The following is a 16,984-nucleotide window of genomic DNA, read 5'->3' on the forward strand; positions in this document are numbered from 1 at the left end:
TCAGAGTCTGTGAGTTCAAGCCCCGTGTTGGGTTCTGTGCTGACACCTCAGAGCCTGGAGCCTGCTTTGAATTCTGTGTCTCCCTCTCTTTCTGTCCCTGCCCCACTTACACTCTGTCTCTGTCTCTCAAAAATGAATAAATATTAAAAACTTAAAAGAAAAAGAAAAAGGTGCAGTTAATAGTGACAGATCCAAAGTGTGAGGTTTTTATAGTTTCTGGATAATCTCTCCATCGTGTACTTCGTCCTCTATATTAAAAGTTTTTTCTTTTTTAAGTAAAAGCCTTATATAATTTTGAAATCATGCTAGATTATTTTTTATATGATCTCATGTTGGAAATAGTTGCTCCTGTGACAAAGGGAAGTCCACCGCATCACCACCCCCACCACACACACACACACACACACACGCACACACACACACGGTAAAGAACGTTCTTGTTTTCTTTTGTTGTTATTGTATTTATTTATTTATTTATTTATTTATTTATTTATTTATTTAGAGCACATGCATGAGAGCGGGGTGGCGACTAGGGAGAGGGAGAGGGAGAGAATCTAGCATGGAGCCCAATGTGGGGAACTGTCTCATGACCTTCAGATCATGACCTGTCCTGAAATCAAGATTCTGATGCTAAATCTACTGAGTCACACAGGCACCCCAAACTTCTTGATTTTCAAAAGGCATTATGAATTTTCAGTGTCCTTACTCCATGCCTGCATGCACAAGGCCAAACCGTAGTCTGAAATACTCCTACACCTGAGAACAACCCTGGCCACACCTTTCTTGGCTTAGTGGCAAAGCAAGGAAATTGTGCGTGATAAAGAATTGAAGAAATTGTTGTATTCCTCTTCACATATGCTACCTTCCTTCAGTCAGAGGTTATTGGTGAGTTTGCTTTTTGTTTCTTTACATCTTTGACCCTTTTCTCTTCACTTAAAGGAAGCCACATGAGAGAAACATAAATTGTGAGGCTTTTTTTTTTAACTGTACACTTGGCCATTCCATCAATGTATACTTTATCACTGGAGACTATTACTGCCAAAATGGCAAGTTTCAAAAATAACCAGTCACTAGTAAGAGGAAAAGCCCCAGAAAGGGACAATTTCTCTTCAGAAGAATAAATCACAATATTTAAAGAGAAGAGATCTTGTGAGAAAGCACCAGTTGGAGATTCCAAGCCTGTCTGCCATCTATGTTTGGGGAACGGTTAACAGCGTGTGGGGGAGGCCAAGCAAAAATGGAGAGCAGGGAGATTTTCTTTGCTTAAGGGAAAAAAAAAGATGTTTGAAGAAAGTACATGCGGGGCAGGAAGGGGGGAGAGCAATGGCTCCTGCAAACCAGAGGACACAGGATGAAAGAAAACGTGCAGTTCAGTGGCTTCATGTATGCCAGATAGTACATAAACTAAAGAGGCAATTGTCATTTAAAAAAAAATGTTTCCCTATCCATAGAGGAAAGTGCAATTTAAGGTTGCTGCTGAATAATTTCCATCAGCTACGGTTCAATCCATGAGCATCACTGATACCCATCTCAGCTGGCTTCTCTGTGTTTCTCCATCTTTCTCTGAAAGCCTCCGTGTTTCCGTGGAATTTCTCCTGGAATTAACCCGTGCTACCAAGAAATGCGTTTAAATTGCTTTTTAAAACCCCTAGTTTCCATCTTGAAAGAGAAAATATAAATACAAAGAGTGTCATAGTTACTAGCTCCATTTCCAGAGAATCTGGATGTCAGCAAGTTAAAGAATGAACTGGGGAAGGTATTTGACTACACAATACGCAAAGTGATGAAGAAACCCCAGAGAAAAGGGAAACTTTCTTTTTTAAGGAGTACAAACATCCAGTCATCAAGGCTATATTTTGGAAAATGATTATGTCTACTGAAATGAGAAGAATCATTTTGTGTGACTTTGTTGACTCATGAAAATAAATAAAAATACCGTAAATGCTTCCCTTAAAAGAAGGTAGTAATATTTTTCATATTTATCTTCAAAGAAAAAAAATTAAGATTCTCAGCTTTTCACCAGTGAAATTACAGACTATTTGATTCTCTATGAAGTTATGATAATAGTAAAGGAGCTTACATAAAATCATATCCCTGCATATTTCAACCTTCCTTATTTGTGTAAATTTAAGTTTATATATAAATGTAAAAACATAGATCATATTTGGAATGAAATTAAACTTATTTCAAAAAAATATTCATATATATAGTATATCATTCAATGTCAGAAAATAAAAAATCTTAAGCTTTATATCTTGCAAGCTTTACATACTGATGGGTCATATTTAATCACCAAAGGGTTAATATTCTATGCATACTGTAATTAAAAATAAATAGATCTCTAGGCCACTTAGTCCCCAACTGTGCCAGATGAGGCAAACATTTCACTTCTGTAAAAATAAATTTCTAATTTTGAAGCATTAGTTGAACTTCCCATCAAGGAATTCTGTGATGTCTGTTCATTTATCTAAGATATTTTTTCAGGCTTATGAATATTTATGAGCCATAGGGTTCAATTGAGCATTATACGAAGTGAGAGGTAGTGTCTTCCAGATGTAAAGGGTGCTTTTAATTCTGTTGCTTCTCCAGATCCTCACTGGCATCTTGTCACGCTTGAACGAGTCATTCAAAATAGAGCTGCCATCTAATTGAAGTACCTGAAGTGCAGAAATGAGAGGAGAATTTAATGAAGCGTAAATTGTCTGTTCAATTGGAGATACAGACCCCTTTACTGTGGCACAATTAAATAAAACATAGTGAAGGTTTCTACTAATCAACCCAACCACCTTCTGTTTTGCAGAAAGGAAACCTACGAGATCAGTTGATGTCTTTATTGTCATGTGTGGTGCATGGACAGTAAATGTATTCTCTGGTGCGTGCGTGTGTGTGCGTGTGTGTGTGTGTGTGTGTGTGTGTGTGTGTGTGTGTGTTTATAATACAGATTCTACCATGTGTAAGATACTGTGTTCAATGCTGGTAGGGGATACTCAGATCAATCAAAATGGTCCCACTACCTATAGAAAACGACAGCCCTTATCAGGTACGAACAAGCTAGCTTATTTTTAACAAAAGTTATTATGCAGCTCTCCAGGTTAAGGTTATGAAAGCCTACTGGAATTTGGAGCAATAATACCTATAGTGACTCAATGGGAAACAAACAAACAAACAAACAACAACAACAAAAACCCAGCTCTTGCTGGATTACACACTTTCTCCTGGTTGTGAACTTTACTGAATTTCTCAATCTTATGAGTGTGCCCATGGGGTGACTATGGGTTTGAAAGTCATTGGCTTAGTCATCAGGGGAGAGGAAGTAGGGGACAGTGGGAGGATTAGCAATAGTCAAGTACACCGTCTCCCCACTTAAAATTGTATAGGAACCAATTAGCTCAGGAAATGGAAATAGCAACTGTCTGAAAAACCAACCAAATTCAGAAAATGAGATAGCAACAAATAGATGTAAAAATTCACCAAAAATACACTTTTTATTCATGCATTCCTTATTTTAGAAAATATTTAAGTACCTATGTATGTAAAGCACTTTGGCTGATAGTCACTAAGTGTACAGTAATGAATAAGTTTGAGTGGTGAATAAAGTGGTGAATGATTGGCTATTTATGCCGTGAGATTTTATCACCACTTTCCCTTGTACCACTACAGAGGTCCAGGATACAATTCAGCATCATTTACTGCATTTAGTTTTCATGTCTCTTTAGACTTATTTAATCTGGAACAGTTCTTTCTGCTTCCTTTACTTTTTTTGACCTTGAGTCTTCAAATGGGGCGCCTGGGTGGCTCACTTGGTTAAGTGTCCAACTTCACCTCAGGTCATGATCTCACGGTTCGTAAGTTTGAGCCCCACATCGGGCTCTGTGCTGACAGCTCAAAACCTGGAGCCTGCTTCAGCTTCTGTGTACCTCTCTCTCTGTGCATCCCCTGCTTGTGCTCTGTCTCTCTCAAAAATAAATTATCATTTAAAAAATTAAGAAAAAAGAATATTTAAAAAAAAAGAAAAATATAAGCCCATGATTTTGTAGAATGTCCCTTACTTTTGGTCATCTCTTGTTTCCTTATGATTAGAATCAGGTAATGCTTTGGGGGAGAAATCTCACAGAAGTGATGTGTCCTTCTCAGGACATCATGTCAGGAGGGAGACACTGCACTTTTGGAAAACAGTGTATGGCCATAGTTTTGTCTTGTCTTGTCGTGTTTTGTTTTCTTATCACCCTATACTCTGTAACTTCCTCCTTCTTCATACTTTAGATATCCATCTTACTACTCTGTATTTAGTCAGAACATTTCCTCTAAACTCCAGACCTATAAATATAATTGCTTATTTGACAACTTACTTAAAATACTTTACATACTTAAAATATCTGAGATCAAATTTGTGATCTTCTGCTAAGGACTATTATGGTGTTTCCCATCTCAGCTAATGGCTTTACCATCCAATCAAATTCTAAAAGTGATCCTTAATGTTTCCTTCTTCTTTATCTCCCCAATTCAAATCCATCATCAAGTTATATCAACTGTGCCTCTTAAATGTCTCAAATCATAGCTTATTTGCTTCATTCTTGATTGTTAAGATTGTGGTAAAAGACTATTCCACCAAGTCTACCTGGCAAAATTTATTACCTGGTCTCCCTACATTCATGCTGACACCTTGCAGACTTTCTCCATATTGAAAATAGGGTGATATTTTTGAAATGTTATTCTAGTCAAGTCACTCCAAATTCTTTCCCCCATACTGCCCCAACCCCCCTCTAATTGCTTCTTGTTTTTCTTAGGATAAAGACTAGAACATTTAAATCTCTTAAAGCTCTACATGGTCAGACCTCTGCATGCCTCACTGCCCCATCTCAAGCCATCATCTCCCTCAGTTTATGCCTCTCAGGTATACTAGTCTTAAGTCCCTAAAGCAATACTGAACACGTAGCCTTTACCTATGCTTCATCTAAACCAGATATCTTCCACTCAGTTAGTTAACTCCCATTCATGCTTTAGATCTCAGATTCAAAGAATCCCTTTCTGAGAATCTCAGTCTAGGTCAGATTCTCCTATAACATGTCTTTATAAAACACATTCCTTTTTAGGAGAGTACTTATCTCCACTTGTAATTTTTCATTATTCATTGTGATTATTGGAACAGTATCTATCTTTCCAAGTAATGTATAAACAACATAAGGGCAAGAATTGCATTTGATTTTATTCACTTTCCTATCCCACCACCCACAGCACTTAGCACAACACCTAGTATGGTAAAGAGTGGTTATCTGCATGTTTGTAAGTGATTCAGTAACATAAGCTGTTAAGGTTTGCTGTACAATTCAATGGAATAAGCAATGAAATAGACATACACTGAGACAATCTTTTAGGAGCTAAACTGCTTCCTTAAGAAAAGCAATGTGCTTTTGTGACTTATGGGTCACCAAACCTAAAATATATATTGGGGTGTGCCATCACACAACCACAAACTTTGTCTTTTAATCATGAGTATTGTTTCTTTTTTTTTTTTTTAAGTTTATTTATTTATTTTAAGGGAGATAGAGAAAGCATGTGGGTGGGGCAGAGAGAGAGGGAGAGAATCCCAACAGTGCGAGCAGGCCAGCAAGGCTTGATCTCAGAAGCCCATACCCATGTGATCATGATCTGAGTTGAAATCAAGAGCCAGACCTTAACCACTGAACCACCCAGTGTCCCAAGCATTGTTTATAATTTTTCTTAGAGTTCCTGAAATATGCTAAACTTATTATTCATTTGAATTCCTCAGGAAAAAAATGTTGTCTTCAAATAGGTTCATAAACTAATGTTTAAGTTGTCAACAAAAGTGGACAAAGCAAGGATGATATTTTTATATCTACAGTTTTTTCAGAGAAGTGAATGGCTTTCTCTTTTCTCAGCCTCAGTCATGCTCTGTGATGGTTAATTTTATATGTCAGTTTAACTGGGCTTCCTAGCAAATAGCTGATAAAACATTATTTTCAGGTGTGTCTGTGAGGGTGTTTTGGAAGAGATTAGCATTTGAATCGCTAGGCTAAGTAAAGAAGGTCCAGCCAATGTGGTTAGGCATCATCCAAACTTTTTAGGACCTAAAACTAAAAAGCAGAGGAAGGGAAAATTCTCTCTTCTTGAGTTGGGACATCCCTTATCTCCTGTCCTCAGACATTGGGGCCCCTTGTTCTATAGCCTTTGGACTCTGGGACTTACAAAAGCAACTCCCCTCCCTGCTGTTCTCAGCCCTTTGGCCTCTAGAACCACTTAGACCATCAGCTCCCTGGGTTCTCAGGCCTTCAAAGTCAGACTGAATGACACCACCACCTTTCCTGGGTTTCCAGCTTACAGAGAGCAATTTTTGTGTCTTATTGACCTCCAGAACAGCATGAGTCAGTTCCTACATACATATGTCCTAGTGGTTTTATTTCTCTAGAGAACTCTAATACATGCCAATCTCTGCATTAACAAGACAGACCAATGGTATTAACTTCCACAGATTCTTTCAACACAGCATCCGTCAAACATACACATTAATTTGATTACAATTTTCTTTTGGCTAAACCTGTTTCTCTTTGATGTGTGCAGATCTTCAGTGAACGTGTACATTATTATTTTGCTGTCATGAAATGTTGTTATCATAAGATTAAGCTAGGGTCAAGACTTGCTGAGAAAAGAGAATAGAAAAGTTATTATGTGCTGTTCATAAATGTTTAGAGCAGTGCTTTTGTTTGGAGACACCATCTATCCTAATTGCATATAGGAATGAATAGTGTTAACTCACCTCAAGGAACTTACACAGTTGTGTTTAAAATCAGTCTTGGTGAATCACATAGTTTTTGCAATTAGAAATTGTGTTCACTATTTAGAGTAGTACTACAACGAACTCTTACATACAATTAGTCTGGAGGGTGCATCTAAGAAATGTTCAATATTTATGTATCTGAGATTTTTGTAAATTTCATATAATTTGAGTTTTCATAATGATTGTGCAATACTTTTTAATTCAGTAACAAAACATGCAGTTTTTTAAAGGGGCCGTGTGCAAATCCTTTTCAAAACTTAAACTTCATGTTTCGCTTCCACTTACAATTTAGTAAGTCCTAAGTTTGTCATTCCTACCTAATGATGAGAACAGCTCAGATAACTTACACAGTTTGGGTATTTAAAACTAATCAGAGTTCTGAAGATTTCAGAAAGCTCAGTGGACTACAATCCAGGAGGTAATTAGCCGTTTTCAGGAAACAAGAGATCTGTGGCTACTTTAATGTCTATTGCACAATGGGAGGAGAAATCTGTCACAGAAGGGAGTAACAAAAAAACAGCTGCAGGTGATCCGGTTGAACAGTTTAAGATCTCAAGGAGTCCAAACCCAGAGCAAGTCTCCACCTACCCACCAACTCTTTCCCCTGGGCTTCCCTGAGTGCACTGGGTAAACTGCTGAAGGCTGGAGTCAGGCCAGGAGAATGAAGAGAAAAGCCTCTGGGGATCTCCAGGCCCTCCTTGAGAGCAAGGTAGTATCTGTGAAGGTTGGGAGCCTGGCAGGAGTGTGAAAGCTCTTCAAGACTGCTAAGGCCTGCACTAAATGCATCATCTCAGCCTTCTCAAGGCTAGGGCCAGACACAGAAGGCGAATCACAGCCCTAGAGAGCAAAGGGAACTCTTTAGAATCCTGAAAATCTGACTTTCACAAGCTGTAAAGCAAAGAGATAAATCCCACATTCAAAGAACTGGAGACTGGGCTCTAGTGTACAAAGAGCTCTGGAATAATGTAACTGCTCAGATCTGAGGTCCTACCTAATGGAAGGTCCTGATTCCTCCATCAAGTCACTTGAATCCAATGGTGAACTAAATAACTAAAACTGTAACAAAGCCAAGACCCAGCTGATCTGTAGAGAATATTGACTCAGTGTTTATATTGGTGCCATGATGGTAATAGGGCAGGCCTTATGCTAGAGGCAAATATTCTTCTTGTGCAGTTTCTTGTGCGCACAATACTGGGCACACAACTTGGGTTATGCCAAGTGGTAAAAATATTGGGGCCACAGTCAACAGGAGAAAAGAATCAGATGGTCAACAGAATCAGATGCAGAGACAGCCAAATGTAAGATATATCACATAGGGACTTTAGTATTGCTGTGATAAATATACTGAAGAATCTAGTGGAAAGACAATAATATTTTATTTAGTTTGTCCTGGTTTTGGCATTGTATCATATAAATGATAAACAGTAGGTGACTTACTATTTCTGTTTAAAGTTATGGTTCTGTGATTTATTCACACTGTTGCATGTAACTATAAATTGTTCCCCCCCCCCCCAGTGGTGTACAGGGTATCATTGTAAGACTATACTGTAATTAATTTTTCCATTTGATTGTCAGCATACATTTCAGTTTCTAAGTTTTTAGTACTACAGAGATTGTCATAACGCATGTTCTTGTATAGATCTCCCAGTATACACACTCAAGAATTTCTTTACAGACGATACTTATGAGTAGAATTTTACTAGTCCATGCATTTTCCCCCACAGTACTTAAACCAGCCGTCTCTATTTCTATATATTGTCACCAACACCAAATGTTGTCAAACTTTCTAATTTTAGCCAACTGGTGGATTTTAGGTTCCCACTATGGGATTTTAAAATCCCATCATGATATTGAGCTGCATTTCTCTATTTTCTCTTGGGAATCTTTTCGAATGCTCATGGACCAATTGTGTTCTCTCTTTTGTGAGAAATTTAATGTTTTTATTAATTCATAGGAATGATTCCTATATTCTGCAAACAGATCATTCTGTCATTTATACGTGTTGTAGATATTCTCTATATATTCTAAACTCCACAATACATTGCTATTACTTTTGCTTTAAACATTTCATTGTCTTAACATGTGAGAAATGAGAAAAAAACATATTTTATATTCACTATTCCTGACAGTCCTCATTCCTTTGTACAGATCCAGATTTTATTTTGATATCATTTTCCTTCTGTCTGAAGAACTTCCTGTAACATATTTGTTTTGTTTTGGGTCTACTGATAATGAATTCTCTCAACATTTATTTGTTTGAAAACAGTCTTTATTTAACCTTGCTTTTTGAAATATATTTTCACTGGATGTAGAATTAATTCTATGTTGATAGTTCTTTCTTCCAGGACTTTACAGGTTATAGCCACTTTGTTTACTGGCTTGCATAGTTTCTGACAAGAAGTCTGCTTATCTTTATACCTCTGTCTATAATGTGTTTTTTTGTTTGTTTGTTTTTGGTTTTTGTTTTTGTTTAGTTTTGTTTTTTTGCCTTTTAGCAGTTTAGAGAAGTGTGTCTGTCTTATGGAATTTGTGGTTTCTGCTGGGAAATCTGTGATCCTTTATATTGTTTTTCTGCCATATGTCATTCTCTCTAGATTCTTTGAACGTTTTCTCTTTCTCATTGATTATCAGCATTTGATTATGAGATCCCTTGATTGGATTTTCCTTGTTTTTCCTGCTTGGAGGTAATTAGATTCTTTGATCTGTGGGATTATAGTTTCAACACATTTGAAAAATGTTATATTTATTTCTTAAAATATTTTTTTGTTCTCTTTTCTCCCCTTTGCCTGGAGCTGTAATTCTGTGTACATTTGACCTATTGATAGTGTCCCACAGCTCAGTGAGATTGTTTTAGCTCTTCCTGTCTGCTTCACTTAGGATGCTTTCCATTACTGCCAGTTCAAGCTTGCTGAGATTTTCTTCTACAGTATCTAATCAACCATTAATCCCACCCATGATTTTTTTTTTAATTTCTAATACTCCAGTTTTCATCTGTAGGCAGGCTAGTTGAGAATTTTTATAACTTCTTTTTCTCTCATCCTCATGTTCACGTTTCCTTCACCTTGTTGAATCTGAAAGGGTATTGATGATGCTGTTTTAATGGCCTGGTTTGTATATTAATTCCATCATCTCCATTACATATGTGTTTGTGCCCATAATTAATTTTCTCCTAGCTTTTAATAATATTTCTCTGCTTCTTTTCATGACTGGTAAATTTTGATTGGGTAGCAGTTGTTATGAAATTCACATCACTGTTTGCTCGATTTTGTTGTTTCCCTCTAAGGAGCATTTTTCTGGCATGCAGTCAAGATGCTGAAAATTGGCTGAATCCTTTCTTTTCTTGCTTTTAAGCTTTGTTAGGGCATGTCTAGAGCAACCTTTAGTGTAGGGCTAATGTAGCCCCAGGACTAAGGCAATACTCTTCAAGGACTGTACCCAAGTCTCTGTGTACTACAAGATCATTCTCCCCTAACTGGTAAAAACTAGAAATGTTCCCAGCCTTGTGTGAGCTCAGGCAGCTGTTTAGCTTACTGCTTCCTGGAGATTCTTTCCCTGTCTTGTTTTCCTGAATAGTTGTGTAGACTCAGATCAAGACTCCAGGGGACCCCTCTATTGATCTCTAGAGAGTTCACTCACTCTCTGCATCTCTCTCTCTCTCCCTCTCCCTCTCCCTCTCCCTCTCCCTCTCCCTCTCCTCTCACTTTCTCTCTTCTTCTCCCTCTCTCTGTGTGCATTTCCTTCCTCTGGTACTCTGTCCCATGAATTTTAACTTTCTTGGCGTTACTAAACTCTGATCTCTCTACCTCAAGTCAGTAAAACCAGTGTTCTTTGTACATTTCACACTGTCCTCGTCTGTGGCCTGTAAACTACCTCCAGGCAATAAGTCCCCCACTCTGTGCCCTTCTATGAGATAATGATCCTGTGACTTTTGTTGTCCAAGGTCTTATAATTATTGTTTCACATATTTTGTTAGGTCTTCTAATTGTTTTAGAGAAAGGGATTTATCTTGTTCCTGTTTCTCCATTATCACCAGAAACACAAGTCTGTTATTGTCTTCTGACAGTTGAAACCAGCATAAAAATTTTAGTGAGTGGGTAGATGCTACATGCAGAGAATGACTGGAGTTTCCTTCTTCAGCTGTGCTTGGCCAGAACCCCGAACCTTGCACCTGATCAGCCGCTCATAGCCATGCCCTCACTTGACTACCACGTCTTGTGCTCAAATTCTCACAAAGTCCCCAGCAGTCCAATACCAGGCAGCTGCCACCTCTTCTCATGTACCTGGCATGATGACCACAACCTCCTTGCAGGTGCCCCAAAACCACTACCAGGACCACAGTACTGAAAATGTAGATGAAGTTGCTTCAGAATATAAATAAAGCTGACCCTAATAATGGGAAAGCAGGCTGACTGCAATGGGATGTGTGCAATACCTAGTTAATGTGTGAATCTGTTACTGCTGCAGTCGTAAAACTATCTACTGATAGTTTGTTTGACTTCCTTGAGACGCGTTATCTAAATTTTAAAGATGGATGATTGTGTCATGAACTTATGCAAGACACGGGTTCAAAATCTGACATCACATATGTCTCTGACAAGCACACGCTGGGAGGCAGTGAGAGTAGAGGTAAAGCCTCCATGAGGCCTCCTTACAGGCCATGGGAAGAACTCCTCACGGTGAGTAATGCAGTGTACTCACACGTGCCACCTGCACGCGTCACCAAAATATGCACCTCTGCTTTCTTCCTACATTTGCACCATTCCATTCAATAAAGTATTTTGGTATTAAAAAGTAAAAGGTACTCAGGGCGCCTTGGGTGGCTCAGCCATTAAGCATCTGACTTTGGCTCAGGTCATGATCTCATAGTTTGTGAGTAGGAGCCCTACATTGGGTGAGGTCAAGCCCTGCTTTGGGTGAGCATGAGCCCCACTTCAGGTGAACCTGAACCCTGCTTCAGGTGAGTCCCATTTCTTTTCTCTCTCTCTCTCTCTCTCCTTCTCTCCCACTCTGCCCCTCCTGGAATTTTCTCTCTCTGTCTCTGACCGTCACTCACTTGCACCCCCCTCTCTCAAAATATATAAATAAACAAACAAATGAACTAACTAATTAACTTATCTATTAAAAAATGTTAAATTAGTAGCAAAGGTTAAAAACTTGTATATAGTAGTTGGTTATTAGCAGGGAAAATTTTCATTTGTATATCCTGATTTCTAACCTGACCTTTTTTTTCTCAATAAACTAAATAAAATTATTTCAGACTTTCCCTGACAGTAAAACCCTTTGAGGTCAATTTTAAGGGCTAGGTTTTGAGCACCTGGATGGCTCAGTTGGTTGAGCATCTGACTTGGGTTCAGGTCATGATGTCATGGTTTGTGGGTCTGAGCCCCATGTCAAGCTTTGCACTGACACCACAAAGCCTGCTTCAGATTCTCTGTCTCTCTCCCTCTCCCTCTCTCTCTCTCTCAAAAATAAATAAAAACATTAAAAAAGTTATTTTAAAAAAGGACTAGGTTTTTTTCTCTTTAGTATTTTAAATATATAAAATTTTAAGCTATTTCTGGATATTTTGGACTTTTGTTAAATACAAATGATTTTTCTCAAGTACATTTTCTTTGTGTTCCTTACTAGATTCTTCCACACTTTATTTCATTATCCTGAATGTTTAACCTACTAAATTCACACACTCAATGATAATTTGCTTTCTAAGAACTTGCTAGATAGGCAAGAAGACTTTGAGCCTAATAATAGGTCATTCTTGGAAACAGGAAGAAAACTGTGCCAACATTAAACAGTCCCAAACACCAAAGGTTCAAGTTGGTTTGAAACAAAAACCACAAATTTTGATTGAATCTAAACTTGGCAGTGTAAGACTCGCATGGATTGTTTCTGGTATTGTATAGAGGAGATACATACACAGTCTAACAAAGGGAGACGGGGAAACCAGTTTAAACTAGCAGAACATTCAGGAAAGGATTAAAAACTCAGATCTGGTGTAGCGAATACGGATCTGGAGCTCCCGAGTCTCATGGTCTGTCACTAACAGACCTGGAGTAGGTTAACAGAAGATAAATGCTTTTGGAGAAATCAACTAACTTTTCTGAAATGAATGAATGGCAGATAGCACTATGCCAGGAACACATTCCTCAGAGAGAAAGTCCAAAACTAAGAAATGAGAGATCAAAAGGTAGAGTTTAAACATGAAAAAAATAATTTCAAAATTCCCATTGTCTTAATTTATATGATATGGTTAACTGGGCTCACCTGGGTGTCAGGAGTCTAGGGAAAGCAAAAATATATTTGTGCAGTATTTTCAAGTCACTAAACAGAGACAGTGGAAATATACATTAAAATATTTTACCTTTAAAATGTAACTAAAAAAAGAAATTATTGCATAGTTGAAAACTAGTTTTTCATTGCCAGTGAATCTCATGGAATACCACTATTGAGTTTGCTAGCACTTCACTGAGTTTTTTGAAGGGGCTCACAGATTTAAAAACATAGACCATAACATTTTTTAAACCCTTTTTTTTTTTTTTGGTATTGTGAAATGTAATGAAGAAAAGTATAAAACATAAAACTAATGAGTGATTATAAGACAAAATATCGTATCTTATATCGATAAAGAAATAGAAGTGTCATTGGGGCGCCTGGGTGGCTCAGTCGGTTGAGCGTCTGACTTCAGCTCAGGTCATGATCTCACAGCTCTGTGAGTTCGAGCCCCGCATTGGGCTCCGTGCTGATGGCTTGGAGCCTGGAGCCTGCTTCAAATTCTGTGTCTCCCTCTCTCTCTCTGCCCCTAACCCACTCACATTCTGTCTCTGTCTCCCTCAAAAAAATAAATAAACATTAAAAAAAATTTAGAAGGGTCAGCAACACATGAGCCCTTCCCAAGACCCATGACATATTGAGTTATTCATTAAAATGATCCCAGGGGCACCTGGGTGTCTCAGTCAGTTAAACGTCCAATTCTTGATCTTGGCTCAGGTCATGATCTCACAGTTTGTGAGTTTGAGCCCCGCATCGGACTCTGTCCTGACGGCATAGAGCCTTCTTGGAATTCTGTCTCTCCTTCTCTCTGCTCCTCCCCCATTTGTGTTCTCACTCTCAAAATCAATAAATAAACTTAATAATAATAATAAAATAATCCCATAGTGTTTTTGGAGGATAAGGACATAGTAAATCATATCTTCAGAAATTAATATTCTAAGTAAATGGCATATTCCAGACAAATTTGAACAGTCCTGGTAAATTCAAACCAACAACCAGCCAAGATTTATATTTGGTTTGAGTGAAACATTTCAAGACAAAAGTTAGAGATAATGAATATAGTCAGCATCCAACAGAAAATTCTGTTTTGCCCCAGTGGTGCCTTGCTTCACCATGTTTACACTGTTCAGATTTGAGACTGAACATCTCTTTGGGGCATCTCTTTGGAGTCTGAAAAGCTCATTCCCTGAAAGAGAAAACAGGCAAATATTGCAACATCCACAGGCACAATGTGTGCAGGAGTGGGTTACTCTTGGCCTGAGTTGGCATTCATTTTCTGGGATAAAGGAAGAACTTGTCTTCCTCACACACAATTTACTCCACGGTTTTGCTTCTGTCTTTCCCAGGACCCAGTGCTTCCTCTCGATTGGAAACTGTTTCTGGCCGCATGTATGTGGTAAGTTTTGCACAGCTAGAGATTCTCCATAAATGGACTCCAAGACAGTTTCTTTTCAAAAGGGGCCAGGTACCTACTCTATCTAATACCTTCCCTCCTCTCCCTTTCATCAGCCTTCCTAAATATGTTTTAAGATGGGCATGAGTTTTTGAGATCTTGCATACTGGTTTCGTTAAGCTTTTGATGAGAATAATGCCATGGCTGGGTGCTCTTGCCAGGTGAGTAAATGGAATCTCTCTCTGTATACCTTTATCAAGAGAAACAGAAAGAATGAATGGAGTTCTACTTGTGTAGAACTTGCCAACAGATTCTGAGCTGCTCATGTCTTGGAACTTTTTCTTGTCCCAGCAAAATGTGTATCAGAAGCTTCTTGACTAGTACAAAATCGACATGCACACCAGATTCTTGTATCCTTACTCTGTTATCTGATCAACTGCTGTTCAGCTTCCTTATCAAGGTGTTTTCCTCACTACTTTGCCTGGCCCTCTGGCTTACTGCATCCTGCCTATCTTCTGGTCTCTACCCACTTGCCTGGGCTTGTGATTTGTGAGGCAACCTGACTCCAACCTCGGTCCTGGAGCTAGGGATTATGGCACCGCCTGTGGTTAACCACTGGCACTATGTGTCTTACTTCTCATCAAACCGCTGGCTTGTGATACCTAACCTTTGCCTTTGTTAGAGTCTCTAGCCAGCTTCTGAAGTCACCTCCTCTCCCAAACACTGAGTGTTGCCTCTCTTTTCTAAGGTCCTGTGCTTCTTTGTCCTATGACACATTCTGCTCTGGAACCAGGCAGACACCATCACCAGCCCTTATTTAATGCACTCTGCATTGCTATTGCCTATTCAATTCTTTGTTTCTCTAACCATACTATAAGGGGTGATTGAAGACGAGTGCTATTTTTGCATCCCTAGAATCTAGGACTGTGCCTAGAATTTAACAGACATATAGGCACCTTTATTGACAAAGGCTTTTAACCTGGACCAGGATGACTCAAGTGATATAGAGTCTAATTCTGGTTTTCTTACTGTGTAATACTGTAATCTTAGGCAAATGATTTGATATTTTTGGTCCTCGGTGTTTTCATTTGCAAAGCAAGGATAATTGTTGGGATGACTTCTAAGATTGCTTTCGGCTTCAAAGTTCTTCAACTCTAATACTCAGAACCTTGATTATGAAATCTTCCAAAATGGTAGGACTCAATTTTCACCCTAAAAGAGGTATCTGGATAGTTCTCACCGTTATTCAAAACTGATTTTCAGAGAAAAGTGATTTTTAAAGTAAATGATCCATATTTTCCTTTCTCACGCCCATTATAATGTTTAGCAGATCAGGCCTTCAATTTTAGGATGAATATAAGAGATGAATCGCCACCTAGTGGACATGTCCCTAGGCAGTGCCCTCCCCTCTGGAACAAGAGGGAGCTTTGTTCTCTCTCTGTAGCCCATGGGTCTTACCCATCGTTTCTCCTTCGTCCACCTGATGCACATCTCAACTTTGTCATTGCTTCTGCTACTAAAAAATCACAGTAATATTCATCTTGGTAAGGGAAAACATGTTTATTTTGACCACATTTGATTTCATTTTTACCTAGTTGTGTTTCACATTCACAGTGCAGTAGGCATTTTCAGGAGAAAAAGATAAGGTCCAGCAAACTTAGACTGGGTCTTTTTAGCCTCTTATCAATCTGGTTTGAAAACAATCCTTGAGCATTCAGAGACGCCTTGGCTAGACAGACAGAAAAGGGATAGTAGAGTTCACATGTCTCCCAAGCACAACTGTCTAGAGAGCCCAGCCTTTCATCCAGTTCCTCACCAAATGTTCAGAGTTTTACAATTTTCCTAGTTTAAAGGAAAACCATTTAGACGCTAATCTAGGGCTTTGGATTAGTAGTTATTTCCGTGTAAAGTGGAATCTTCGCCTGGATAATGTTTTTACTGAGCTTAAGGAAATCTAAGAGACCTCTACTTAAAATGAACAAAAGGATATGATTGTAGTAGGTTTTCTTTCTCCAATGTGGAAAAAAATGTCCCTATGTTCTGTCAATGGAAGTTCAAAGAAGCTTAGGAGAAGATATTCTGGGTTAATGAATGAAATATCAAGCGGATTGCTGCAAATCTTCAGCCCAACTTCTGATGCCTCTAAGGTACTTTATTATTCTAGTGCAAGAATTTATTCATTTAACCAGCACTAATGATTCCTTCCAGCAACCCCATACTGGCCAGCTACTCCTTTAGTAATTGCAACACTGAGGCACTATATTTCTCCAGCCTTCTCCACAATCATTTATTTTTTTCCTTTTTCATCAGTTTTTCTCTGCTACTAAGTACCTCTAGCCAGCTCATGACATTCTGATATTTTAATTTCTGTGTGCTACCCTTCCAACCCAGTGCAAAATTTCTTCACTTCTCTACAGACTTTTAATTAGTCTTTCTCTGAAATCTCTTACTATGTCTAAAAAAACTTTTGAAATTCTCTGAACCTAAAAATAACTCTTCTATTGATTCTAATATCTATTCACACAAGT

General features: G+C 38.4%; 1 protein-coding gene across 3 annotated transcripts in view; it reads left to right on the top strand.

The window, feature by feature from the left end:
• The window catches only part of XRCC4 (X-ray repair cross complementing 4), a 297,500-nt gene that overhangs the window by 268,904 nt on the left and 11,612 nt on the right, over window positions 1-16,984 (top strand). The window contains exon 9 of one of the 3 annotated variants that reach the window (XR_003413807.2): window positions 14,410-14,459. The gene's annotated coding sequence lies outside the window, so the exon portion shown is untranslated. Of the gene's footprint in view, window positions 1-14,409; window positions 14,729-16,984 lie in introns of those variants that run through there. The other 2 variants (XR_008299483.1, XM_053224611.1) reach the window with 2 other exon arrangements.

The sequence above is a fragment of the Acinonyx jubatus genome, chromosome A1 (genome assembly GCF_027475565.1).
Source record: "Acinonyx jubatus isolate Ajub_Pintada_27869175 chromosome A1, VMU_Ajub_asm_v1.0, whole genome shotgun sequence".
In the NCBI taxonomy this organism is placed as follows: Eukaryota; Metazoa; Chordata; class Mammalia; order Carnivora; family Felidae; genus Acinonyx; species Acinonyx jubatus.